Source organism: Ambystoma mexicanum, chromosome 5p (assembly GCF_040938575.1).
Source record: "Ambystoma mexicanum isolate Mex_15411 chromosome 5p, UKY_AmexF1_1, whole genome shotgun sequence".
NCBI classification, from domain to species: Eukaryota; Metazoa; Chordata; class Amphibia; order Caudata; family Ambystomatidae; genus Ambystoma; species Ambystoma mexicanum.
In genome coordinates, this window is record NC_090930.1 from 890,188,353 (window position 1) to 890,200,858 (window position 12,506).

General features: G+C 51.9%; 1 protein-coding gene across 1 annotated transcript in view; it reads left to right on the top strand.

The window, feature by feature from the left end:
• PKD1L1 (polycystin 1 like 1, transient receptor potential channel interacting) overlaps positions 1–12,506 on the top strand; it is a 2,330,280-nt gene that overhangs the window by 850,484 nt on the left and 1,467,290 nt on the right. The window lies entirely within an intron of this gene.

The following is a 12,506-nucleotide window of genomic DNA, read 5'->3' on the forward strand; positions in this document are numbered from 1 at the left end:
TGGAGACAGATTTCTTCGTAGCATTGGGGGTGATTACATATCCCAGGCCTAAATGTATCCGGGGTTCTGCTGGGAAGTCTTACCCCACATTGGCCATTGCAGAGCACAGCCTAAGGTATTGCAGTTTTTGGAGTGGACTATCCCCAACTATTAGTTTAATTGAGTCCCAACTGATGAATTGTCTATCCACAAAGACATCCCAAATGGAGAGTATACCTCTCTCTCTCTCTCTCTCTCTACAGTGCGTGGATAATATTGCATCTTGTGTTGGGAGGTAGGGAGCATCCCATATTGGAATACTGGGGTTGTATAATACTGTACCTTCGGTGTCACCTGCCAATCTATCCCATGCTCTACATGTCACCTGTGTGGGGTCCATTGAATTGTTGCTTATTCGCTTCCTTGCAGCCAATTTGTGCAATAGCCTTGTGGGAACTTCCTCGTGCATTGCAATTGTCGCGTGTGGAGTCTTTGGGCCTCCCTCCACCCAGAATGTAGCATAATAAGCTTGCGCTGCAAGGAAGTAAAGTTCAAAGTCGGGGGCGACCAGTCCTCCCTTTTCGTATGGCTCCTTAAGAAGTTTCCAGCTAATTCCTGATTGTCCTTTCATATAAAGGATGAGCATACTCCCTGAATTTTAGTTAGAAAGGATCTTCCTGGCCACATTGGTATTGTGTTGAATAAATAAAAAAGCTTTGGGAGCATGATTATTTTGACCAAGGCCAGACGACCCATCAGCAAGATCGGTAGATGTCCCCAATGGGTGAGCTTGGCACAGAGCCTCCACGAGTTTCTCATAGTTAAGGCTCTGGGTTAGTTGTGTTGTATGTGCTATTTCCACTCCCAAATACTTCACATTTTGGGGTGCCCATTTTAGTCCTAAGAAGTCAGCATGGCATGCCGTCACATCCGTTAACGGGAAGACATCGGATTTAGCAGCGTTCAGTTTCAAACCAGAATATTCCCCAAAATCCCTCACTGTTCTCAGAACTTTTTCCATGCATCTTTCCTGGTTTCTGATGTATAACATAATGCCATCGGCGTAGAGGGTGATTAACTCTATCTTGCCAGACAGTGGTATCCCCGCCCTGGTGTACTTTGCCCTTAATATATACGCCAGCGGTTCAATCACTAAAGCAAATAACAATGGACACAGCTGGCAGCCCTGCCTTGTACCGCCGGCTAGTTCAAGAATCAGTGACAACTTCCCATTTACGCATAAGGTTGTGCATAGAGTATACAGACTCATTTTATGAAATTCGGGCCGAATCGATAGTTCCTGAGGACTCTGAGCAAAAACGGCCAGTATATGGTGTCAAAGGCCTTTTGCATATCCAAGGCTATTGCTATCCCTTCAGTGCCTCTAGGAATTTTCACCAAGATATTGTAGCAGCAACGGATGTTGTTTGCTGTGGACCTGCCCTGTACAAAATCAGCCTGATCTTTATGGACCATGTGTGGCATTAGAGGATTGAGTCGTGTGACCAGTATTTTTGCGAATATTTTTCGCATCTGTATTTATTATGGAAAGAGGGCGGTAAGAACCGCAGTCCTCAGGTTGTTTCCCGGGTTTGAGCAATAGGGTTATCACTGCCTCGTGAGTAGAATCTTGTGGTTTCTCCATATCCAATGCCTCCGTCCCACCGTGAGGAGGCGAGGTGCTACAATTTCAACAAATTCTTTATAGAATTCCGCCCCTAGTCCATCACTGCCCGGGGCTTTCCAGTTTGGCAGGGCTTTTATGGCCTATATTATTTCATTCAGTGAATGGGGAAGATCGAGGGCGTCTCTGGTGTCTTTAGACAAAAGAATAGCGGGTATCGTTGATAAGTACCTAAGTGCCTGTCTATTTCTTCGTCTGTAGCTGCATTTTGGGGTGAGTACAACTTGGCATAAAAGTCGAAGAAGACCTTACTAACTTCCTCTTGACCCATCACTACCACTCTGTCTGACCTCGTTATTCACCTTATATTCGTGGTGCCCTTTCCCCCCCCATACCAGTTGGGCCAGGAGTTTGTCTGGTCTTTCTTGCTCGCCGTATCTCCGTGCTGCTGCTGGTCTATCAAAATAGTGTATTTCACGGTCCGCAGCGGGCTGGAAATCATCTAGATGTGTTTTGATATCATTCGCTATTTGTGCCGACGGGGTGGCCGCGTACTGCCCCTGGAGTTTGGCTATCTCTCCCTCCTTCCTCTCGAGTTCTCTTCGTATGTCCTTAAGTACCCCCAGTTCAGTAGACATGGCTGCGCCTCTTATGTACACCTTAAATGCCTGTTATAATACTGCTTGTGTAGCGACCGACACGTCATTATGTTAAAAAAGAATGTGTGGCTATGTTGTGCCAGACCAGTTCTGTATACTTAGTCCGCTAATGCTGCCGCTTTGAACCGCCAAAGGGCCCTATATGGAGTTGCCTCAGGGATAGTCCGTGTTAGTAGTGTCGGGGAGTGGACAGATAGGGTTCTGGGGAGAAGTGTAGCGTTCGATGTCCAGCCTAGTACCCTCTGTTACACCAACCATAGGTCAATCCTAGAGTGCATGTCATGCACCGATGAGTAGAAAGTGTATGCCTGTCATGGACCGTGCAGGGCTCACCAGGCGTCTGTCTGATCCAGATCGGTCATGTGCGTGTGTATTTCACGGGCTGCACCTGACGTGCGATCCAGGTTTAGGTGTAGTATGGTATTAAAGTCCCCCCACCCCCTGCACACATTTTTGGAAGACCTTGGTGTAGTTCACTGGATCATCCACATTAGGGCCGTAAATGTTGATCAATAAAATTTCATTATCACCTAGTTTGGCATGGACTACCATGTATCTGCCGTTGGGGTCACTGTCAGTTGCCAAGTGGGTGAATGGCACTGTTCTATGCCCCATGATCATGACCCCCCTGGCCCTAGACTAATAGGATGTATAGAAGAGGTGGGTCCCCCATCCTGGTGCAGGCATACTTGCTTGATCTCCTAATAAGTGTGTTTCCTGCAGAAATAGTATACGTGCGCCCACCCTATTAACATATGCCATCACTTTACGTGCTTTTATTGGCATCCCAAGCCCTCTGACATTCCAGCTCTTCATTGTTATCTCGTCAGGGCTCACTTTAGCCATTTGGTGTGATTCTCACTGCACAGGTCTGTAAATTCTGATGTGTAATTGTGCTGGTACGATTATGATGCATTGTATGCCTGTCCAATATTTTAACTTTTACACCCCAAAAGTTACCCCTATCCCCCTCCCTCACCCTCATAGTTCCCAGAACTTCAACTATGCAATCCCCCCCACCTCCTCCATCCTCCCCTATTTTTACCCTGTAAACTAACATATACACTTGCATGTGGGGGGACACTTCAGTGGCGGCCGGGACAAGACGCCATACATGTAGCTCCAATATCTCGGTTCAATTTGTATTACGTTGCTATCTCTCATTATAGATTATGGCATTCGAATGTTTACATCAAAACATTTTGATATCATATCAGCGCAAAGCGCCATCTGCAGGTTCTATATTTGTCAATACTAGCCGTTATGGCGGATCGGTCCCCTGCTTAGTTGCGCAATCAGGACTGTTGACTCATTGGTCTCATCACCATCGGCAAGCCACTTTTCTGGTAAGGGGATTAAGAAGTAGGTCTTGTTGTTATGCATCTTCTTCACTCCTGCACCGCTAGAGTGTAATCTGGGAATATGCGTAGTGTATTAGATCCGAGTTTTAACTCGCCTTTGTCTCTGGCCGCTCGTAGTACCAAATCCTTGTCCCTGTAGTTCATTAGTTTGGCTATTATTGGCCTTGGGTATGCCCCAGATTTAGGGCACGGAGCAAGAGATCAGTGTTCCAGTTCCACCACGAACATCGACGACCACCCGGGGTCTCCTAACAGCTCCTTAGGTAGTTCCTCGATGGCCAGCTCCATCAGCCTTTGAGAGCGTCCTCGGGAACAAACAACGCGAATATTATTGCGACGTGACCTCGCTTCTAGGTCCTTGCGTTTCAATTTGACTGTGCCAAGGTCTTTGGCCATATTGACAACTGTACTTTGTAGTGTTTCGAGGGTGTCTTCGGTCTTGCTGATCCTTGACTCTGCCTCAGTTATCCGGCTCGTTACTTTTTCCAGTTGATTCCGGAGAGATGTCACATTGGTATTGATAATAAGAGACTAGAGGTAATATTTCCTATGACCGATGGTGAACTGCCCTCTATAAACAGAACTCTTAAACAATACACAATGTTCACTCGGTCCCTTGCTTCCCCAAGTCCATATTTGGTTGAGTGTGGGATAATCGAAATTTAGTATTCGAGATAATATCCCGGTCGACATTTATATTATGCACAACCTGCTATGTGTCAATCATCAGCGGAAGGGTGTCATTACTTAGACCATCACCTTCTTTACATCTGTTATATCTTCACACCTCCACCCCTATCTGCAACTAGGTCCTCTAAGACCACACCCATGCTGTTATCACTTCAGGTCTGATCTTTAACTACGACACTGAGTATTTCACAATTTTATAATCAATTAACCCAATCATGCGGTACAGTTAAGTTGTCCAAGTATGTCTATGAATTTGCTTTACCTTCTACAGGCTGAGTTCTTCTTATGTGTCTTCTTGGGGGGGTCCCCCTCGATTTACAATCCTCTTCCTAGTTAAAGTCTGTCTGATGTTGGGGTGTGCTTGGCTCTCAACTGGATACCACTATCTGCGATCACTGGGAGGCATTCCTATTTAAGACAGTCACAGGTGAACCAATTGGCGTAGCCTGGCTTGATGTTTATTCTATTTGTCAGTTCATCGTGCTCAAAACTACCCTGCATATCTTTATACTGACCTAGCGTGATTACTTTGTGGATTCCTGTTCTATTTAATAGTTGACTTTATCCCGTGCCGCTCCTCATTTAGATAAATCTTCTAAATTTTCTCATGTGGGATGGGACGACTCTATATATCGTTTTCTAGAATGGAGAGAGGCACATCAGGTACTCGGTCGTGATTCTTATTCATACCGCTGTTCATTTAAAATTAGAGTGGGGATATCGCCAAAAGGCTTTATGCTCTTACCTTTAACAAGCTTGCCTTTGCCGCCTTGCACGGGGTTACAGCCGCTGCTCACATGTGGCTGTCCTCTCTCTCAAGTCACACTCCTATCTCCGCCTGGTGTCCGTTTCTACCTGTTCTCATTACGTTCTCTCGCATTTTATTGGATTTCGCCCCCCAAATGACCAATTAGTCACGTGATCGGGAGGTAGCACCTTCAGTTATCCGGCTCGTTACTTTTTCCAGTTGATTCCGGAGAGATGTCACATTGGTATTGATGCCATCGAGTTTGTCCGTGAGTGCGGCAAATCCTTGCTGCATAGAGTTGTAGACTCCCATTAGATCCATAGGTGGTTGTGTCACGGGGGGCGCAGCTGCATGATCCACAGGGCTGCTGCTCATGTCTTTTTCCTTAATGGCCGGTTTTGTGAACCGTTTGATTGATCCATCTTTCTTAGCTGCGGCTCCTTTGGGCATCGTACTGTGTCCAGTATGTTCCTTCGGTATTAAAAGGGTGATCTTGCCCCTGTGGTTCTGGCTGCACTGGGCGTTTGTGGTTGTGGCCTGTACCTAACAATGTAACTAATACACTGAAGCGTGTATTATCTCGTTGGGGTATGAGATGCTCCTTTTACTGCCTGCCTGCTTTAAGTGCAGCCTGCTTCATGGCTTTTGCAGTCCTGGTGGGGTGCCAGTTAACCACTGGATGGCAGACTGTCTCTGATAGCTGTTGGGGATCTCCAACCCAGTGTCTTTAGATGCTTCAGAGTCTTAGAATGTGCAGTGCTTGTGATAACGCGCGATCATGGGTTTTAACAGTCTTACGTTTAGTGCACAGGTCGCGTGTACCCTGTAGTATATATTAGGGTGTGAGTTGTCGTCCACAGTTAATGGCAGCATGATGGAACCCAGAGAGATATTCAGGACACCCCTCCAAACACGTGTTTCCAGTATCTTGCACTTTCAGATGGTTAGTAGGATATCTGATGTGGCTGACGTATCTGTTTGCAGCATTTCCCAAAAAGCACCCATGTTCACTGTGTCCATTGCCCGTGTCAGCACTGCTGTCTGGGTCTAATTCATGTAGAGGCACTACATACACTTGTCTCGTGATCCGGATCGGTTGAGATGGTAGAGTTGCTAAAGGTCACGCTGCAGTAGCGACTGGCATAGCACATGGGTTTTCCAGGGCTGTCTGCGAAGGCCAGGAGTCAATGCCTCCATACAACGCGAGTCTGGGCTGCAATCCCGCATCTGGTGAGGTGCTCCGGCTTTGCACTCTGTGTTGGCAAGTGGGGTGGTGGGAAAGCTGCGGTTATACAATAGTGCGTAAGCACTTACTGGTGGGGCCCGGTGGCTTGTTGATGTAACCGACTCTATGCAGGGGATGTGTCTGGTTCATACGTGTTCTCCCCCCCCAGCCCCCCTCGTTGATGGGGCCAACCTCTCACCTGCGGTCACTGTTGTGCGGGACTCGCCGCCTCATTGCCGATTTGCCAGAAGGGGAGGGAGACCGCACAGGGGCCAGCTATCTCCTTATCGGATCCCTCCACGCTGCCCCATTGGGTGTCTTGCGGGCAGCTATTTCGTCCGACGCGGGTGCAATGCGGGGGTGGGGTGACCCGAACAGGCAAGTCTCCGTAGGTTCACTCAGCGGGGGGTAGGGGGTGAGGTTCGGGCGCCTCCTGCAATGTGTGTTGGGGTGGAGCATTACTTCTTTGCATCCTCTGGACCTCCGGAACCGTAGTGCAGCTCAGTCGGCAGCAGGAGAGGAGCTCTGTTGGGGGTTTGTCCTGACTCCCTCGCGATGCCCGTAAGCCCCCCCAGCCAGTACAGACTCAAACACAAACGTCCGTACTGCCCGGGCTTCCCGGTCACACTGCCACGGCCGGGAACGCCCCTTTTATTTATACTGCGCGCAGCGGCGTGCAATGTCACGCTGCCGCGTGCGCGTCCCTTCAAGGGGCAGCGCCACACTCCTCCTTTTTCGGGAGGACAACAACAAATGCTTTAATACTGCACACCGCAAGCCAAATAACTACAATAATACAACACTTGAAAACAGCTTCCCCACACGCCCCTTTATTAGCATCCACCCGGGTCCCCTTACTTAACAGTCCAAGGACTCAGGCCGATCAGATAAGTGTCCCATCACATAGTCGCTGAGGTAAGCAGGTTTCCCCTCACCCAGCCCTCTGAGGGTACCTCCCGCTTACCTCCGGCACGGGCAGGGGACTCAGGTGTGCCGGGTGGGTCTCCTCCGTCTTCAGGTACCTCAGTTAAGTCTGGTTCAGGGGGAGGGTCAGTTCTCGGGTCTCCTAGCTTCTTGCGGGTGACGGCTGACCTTCCGTCCGAGGCGGTCACCATGGACCCCTTGACCGCCATGACGTCCAACAGCTCCGGCTCGTAAGGAAGGGAGAGCTTTCCATGGGGGTGTCTGTTTCGGATGAGGACTTTGTCGCCTGGCTCCAGCCACTGCGGGCGGAGCCCCCTCCATATGTTTTCCTGCTCAATCCTCAATCGCCGGTCCACCTCTACCTGTTGGTTGTCAATCACCACCGGCTTCTTCTCCCCCACCTCGGCAGCAAACCCTGAGGGCACCGCTTGAATAGAGCCTCGGCCGGGGCCACCCCTGTGGAGGCATGCTGGGTGGTGCGGTACACGCGCAGAAACTGATATAGGGCTCTCTGGAGGGACTGGCCTTGGGCAAGCCTGAAGGTCTTGTTCAGTGTCCTCATTAGCCATTCGGCTTTGCCGTTTGCCCTTGGCCATAGGGGGTGATCTTCCGATGCTGTACCCCGCAGCTCTCCATCAGTTCCGAGAACCGCTCGCTCTGGAACGGCGGCCCGTTGTCAGAGCACAATATGTGGGGGAAACCATGGGCTGCAAACACCTTCTCCACGGCCGCCACCACGCGCTCGAAGGCCACCAATTCCGCGAATTCCACTTCAGGGTACCTGGAGTATTCATCGACGATCACTAGAAAGTGGGTGCCCATCGTTGTAGATCCGAAGTCTGCATGGACCACCTCCCAGGGTCGCGTCCCTCGAGGCATCGCCTCTATGATCGGCTCTCACTGCATAGGAGACGCCACCTGACACCAGACACAGGCCGCCACAAAGTCATCCACCTTCTGCTCGAGCTCAGGTAACCATACTTTCAGTCGTAGCCTGGCCTTGGTCTTTGCAGCGCCCTGGTGTCCATGGTGAGCAAGAGTGATCACGCCCTTCACCTTGGACTGAGGACCGACGATCCGATCACCTCTGAGCATCAGACCAGACGCCAAGAATGATAGTTCTTCCCTGACCTTCCACAGCTGCTCCAATCCCGTTCTGGTCTCCTGAGTGCACCCCGCCAGGGACTCCAGCACCGACTTCCAGGAGCCTCGCTGCATTGAGTGTCTCAGGAGCTGGAAACACTCATCTCCCGCTGCTGCCGCCTCTAACTCTTCCAGGGGCATCGCATTAGGCGTGGCCGCTTCCACGACCATGTGGACATGATCATCTGCTTCTTCAGCACGTGTCATACTCTTCACCCCCATGTGCACCTGGGTGTCTGCCACATTGTTCGCCCATGGCCAATACACCAAGGTGGCCCCGTACTCCAGGAGAGCGAGCATCCACGGCTCGATCCTCGCCGGCAACTTAGACGACGACCCTGCCAGAATTGAAGCATAGGCTTGTGGTCCGTCACGACCATCACCGGGCGTCCCAGGACATATAGCCTGAAGTGCCTGCAGCCCCAGAGCACTGCCTGCGCCTCGCGCTCAATCTGCAAATACCTCTGCTCCGTCTCAGACAGCGCCTTGCTTGCGTAGGCCACTGGGCGGACACCCCCATCATGACCAATCTGAGTCAGCATGGCGCCCAGGCCAAACGGGCTGGCGTCCACAATAACTTCCGAATGTAAAGCAGGGTCAAAGAATGCCATAGTGTCTTCAGCCGCCAGCGCACCCTTGATGTCCTCGCCGCCTGCTCAAGCGGGCCCCAGTGCCAGGTGGATTCTTTCTTCGTCAGGGCCCTGAGGGTTTCCGATCTCGAGGCAAGATTTTGAATAAACCGTCCACAGTACGTGACCATGCCGAGGAAACTCCTCACATCGGACACCGACTCGGGTAGCTGCACCTTTTTGATGTCCTGGACTTTCTTGGGATCCGGCGACACACCCCCCTCTTTGAAAATAAAGCCGAAGAACTCAATGGACGGGCGCAGAAACTCACATTTTTCCTTGTGAAGGGTGAGGCCCAGCGACTGCAGCCTCTCAAGTCTTTTCCAGCCTCCACAGGTGGTCCACCTCCATCCTGGCAAACACCAGGATATCATCATTAATGTTCAAAACGCCCTCGCAGTCTGCGAGGGCGCCCCAAATGATATTCTGAAAAACCTCCGCTGCCGAGGACACGCCAAAGCTTAGTCTTTTATAGCGGTATAGACTCCGGTGGGTGGTGAACGTGGTGATGTACCTCGATTCTGCGTGTAGGACCACCTGATGGTAGCCCGCTCGGAGGTCCAGCTTGGAAAAGAAGTGAGCACCCTGCACCTCGGCAATGATGTCATCAATTGTTGGGGTAAGGTGCCTCTCCCTTTTGATGGCTTTATTCGGCAGCCTCCTATCGACACAGATTCGGACGGCGTCTGGTTGTTTGGGTTTCCTCGCCACGACAATCGGAGGCACCCAGGGAGTCGGACCCTCCACCTTCTCAATTATGTCGAGATTAACGAGATTGTCCAGCTCCTTGTCCACCTGCTCAAGAAAGTGAAAGGGTACTCTGCGATGTTTTAGGGCGATGGGCTGCACCGACTCGTCTATATGCAACCTCACCGGGTCGCCGGCCATCTGTCCAATTCCATTGAATAGGGTGGCATACTTGTCAAGCAGGTCGTTAAAGTCCTCCAGGTACACCGAGTAAGCAAAACTGCAATGCCGAGGGCCTCGGCTGCTGCACAGCTCAGCAGGGTGTTTATTGCTTACCGGCGTTGCATAGAATCGTGCGGTGATCTGCGAGCCATCATGCACCACCTTCGCCACGAAGGCACCATCCAACGGGATAGGTTCCAGACCCCGAATGCAAAGATGCGAGCTTTCGGTGTGACCAGTTTGGGAGGCGTGTCCATGTCGTCGTAATGCCCACGGGCCGTCACGTTGACTGATGCTCCTGTGTCTACCGGGACTGGCGACTTGTTGACCTCCACCACACACCTCAGCTGTCTCCTGCTCTTCCCCTTCAGGGCCCCCACACTGGAGACAAAGAAAATGTTCTCTTTCTCCTCTTCGTCTGCCTCCTCCACCTGTGCATCTTCCTCGCTCTGGTCCACCTGGGCAACATTCGGCGGGCGATTCTGGCGAAGGAACCCAGACCGGGTCAGGCCCCTAGGCACCATCACGGGCAGGTCTGCTTTGCAAACCCGGGAAAAGTGATCGGGCAGCCCGCTCCTTCCACATGTCCTTCCACCCGCGCTTCCAGCTCTGTCGCGGGGACCAGCACCAGGTCTTCTGATGCCTCTTCCACCTCGCCGCATGGCACACACCTCCTCTGTCTTGACGGAGCGCGACCCAGCCTCCATCCTAGCTGCCCAAACCTCAGACACCTCATGGCACCGTCCCAGCTCAAGGATGCGAGGCAACGTGGTGCCGGGCTCTCTTAGGACCTGTCTTCTGAGCTTGCCCGAGGAGCATCCCTGGATGAACATTGTTCTTATGTCCTCTGCATCACCCCATGCACAAGCCAGCGACAGGTGCCTTAGGCGTCCATAAAAGGTGTCCAAAGTCTCATCCTCCTTTTGTTTCGCGGACAGCATCACGAATCGTTCGTAGTCCGAGTTGGCAAGGGGAAGAAAAGGAGCCTGGAGTGCTGCCTTTGCCGCTGCATAGGCTCCATCCCCTGGTGGAAGCGACTCAAATTTCTCCTGGACCGAAGGTCCCGCCGAGTACAACATGGTTGCCAGCATGCTGTCATCATCCGTCACCTGTGCGGCCCTAAAGTACATATTGAGGCGGTCAACCCACCTCTTCCATCTGGGCCCTAGGCTGGATGGCGGGCCCGAGAGGTCAAATTCGGGGATGGGCTGCAGGTTCGCGTGGGCTCGTGCTTGGGCCATGACAGGATGTTCTGGCTGAACAACCGGTTGCACCACTGACGGCGTCTGAGGCAATGGAGCCTGGTCTCCTGCTTGAGCCTGAGGAGGCTGCTGTACAGCTGCTGCTTGCCCACCATCCTGAGGCTGCTGCTGTTGAACTTCTGGCAGTCGACCGTCTTGCACACTAGCCCCGCTCATGGGCTTGAGCGCACAGGCACCCCCAGCGTGGAAATTGGGGGCCACAACTCAACTCCCACCACCACAACACAGTCCAGACACACACCCAGGCAAATGAAATGTCCAACCTGGGAGCAAAGGTGGCGATGGCAGGGTATCCCCCTTCACAGACAGCCTCATACACAGCCACTGCAGCTAGACATGATGATGAACAAGATGAAGAGAATGGAAGATCCACAGCTGTAGCTGTCCTCACTGATGATGAAGAAGAGCAAGATCTCCAGCCTGATGATGAAGAGGATGAAGAGGAACCCACTCCTCAGCTGCAGCAGCACCTTGTAGGCACAGAAGTTCCCAAAAATTGAGTCAAGGAGAATTTGGGCTAATCGGGCTCAGCCATTATGGCCCTCCTCCTCGCTTGCACTCGACGTAGGAGGCCCAGAAATCAGAGAAAATTCGAAAATCGGGCATGGGCATGCAGGTATGACTGCCTGCTAACAGTGTGTCCAGAAATTTGGCCTGGATGTCACTCACCGCCCAAACCGGAGCTCAGTGAAGTTCCACGACCGAAATTCAAAACGGCCGCCAGCCGCGTGGTCGATGCACGGCCTACGGCATGAAACGAAATGCAATCCGAATTCCGCTTCAGGGAAAAATTGATCTTTCAATCACCGCCGGGCCCAGGCATCATCCCCACTTCATCGCCACTGTTGGGGGGGAGGGGTGTTTGTCCTGACCCCCCTCACGATGGCCGTAAGCCCCCACAGCCAGTACAGACACACACACACGCCTGTACTGCTCGGGCCTCCCGGTCGCACTGCCGCGGCCGGGAACGCCCCTTTTATTTATACTGCATGAGGCGGCATGCAACGTCACGCCGTCGCGTGCGCGCCCCTTCAAAGGGCAGCGCCACAAGCTCTACAGCAGCTGTCGGTTAGAAATCCGCCGTCTGGGCTAAGTTTATTTATGACATTCATGGAGTCACAGCAATGTCCCTGGAGCTGTACTGGCGGGCACAGGGTTTCATGACACATACGCAGGCCTTCCAGAGTGTGCCATTGCTACCACGTAGCCCCTTGGTGAGGCTACCCAGGGCTGGATGAAAAAGTGGTTGTAGCTACGAGTCCATAGCTCGGATCTGCACATTTTATTCCCCCAACTGTAGACGGGACCATCACAATCTTTCTCATTGATGTTCACACAAAAACAGGCATTTTT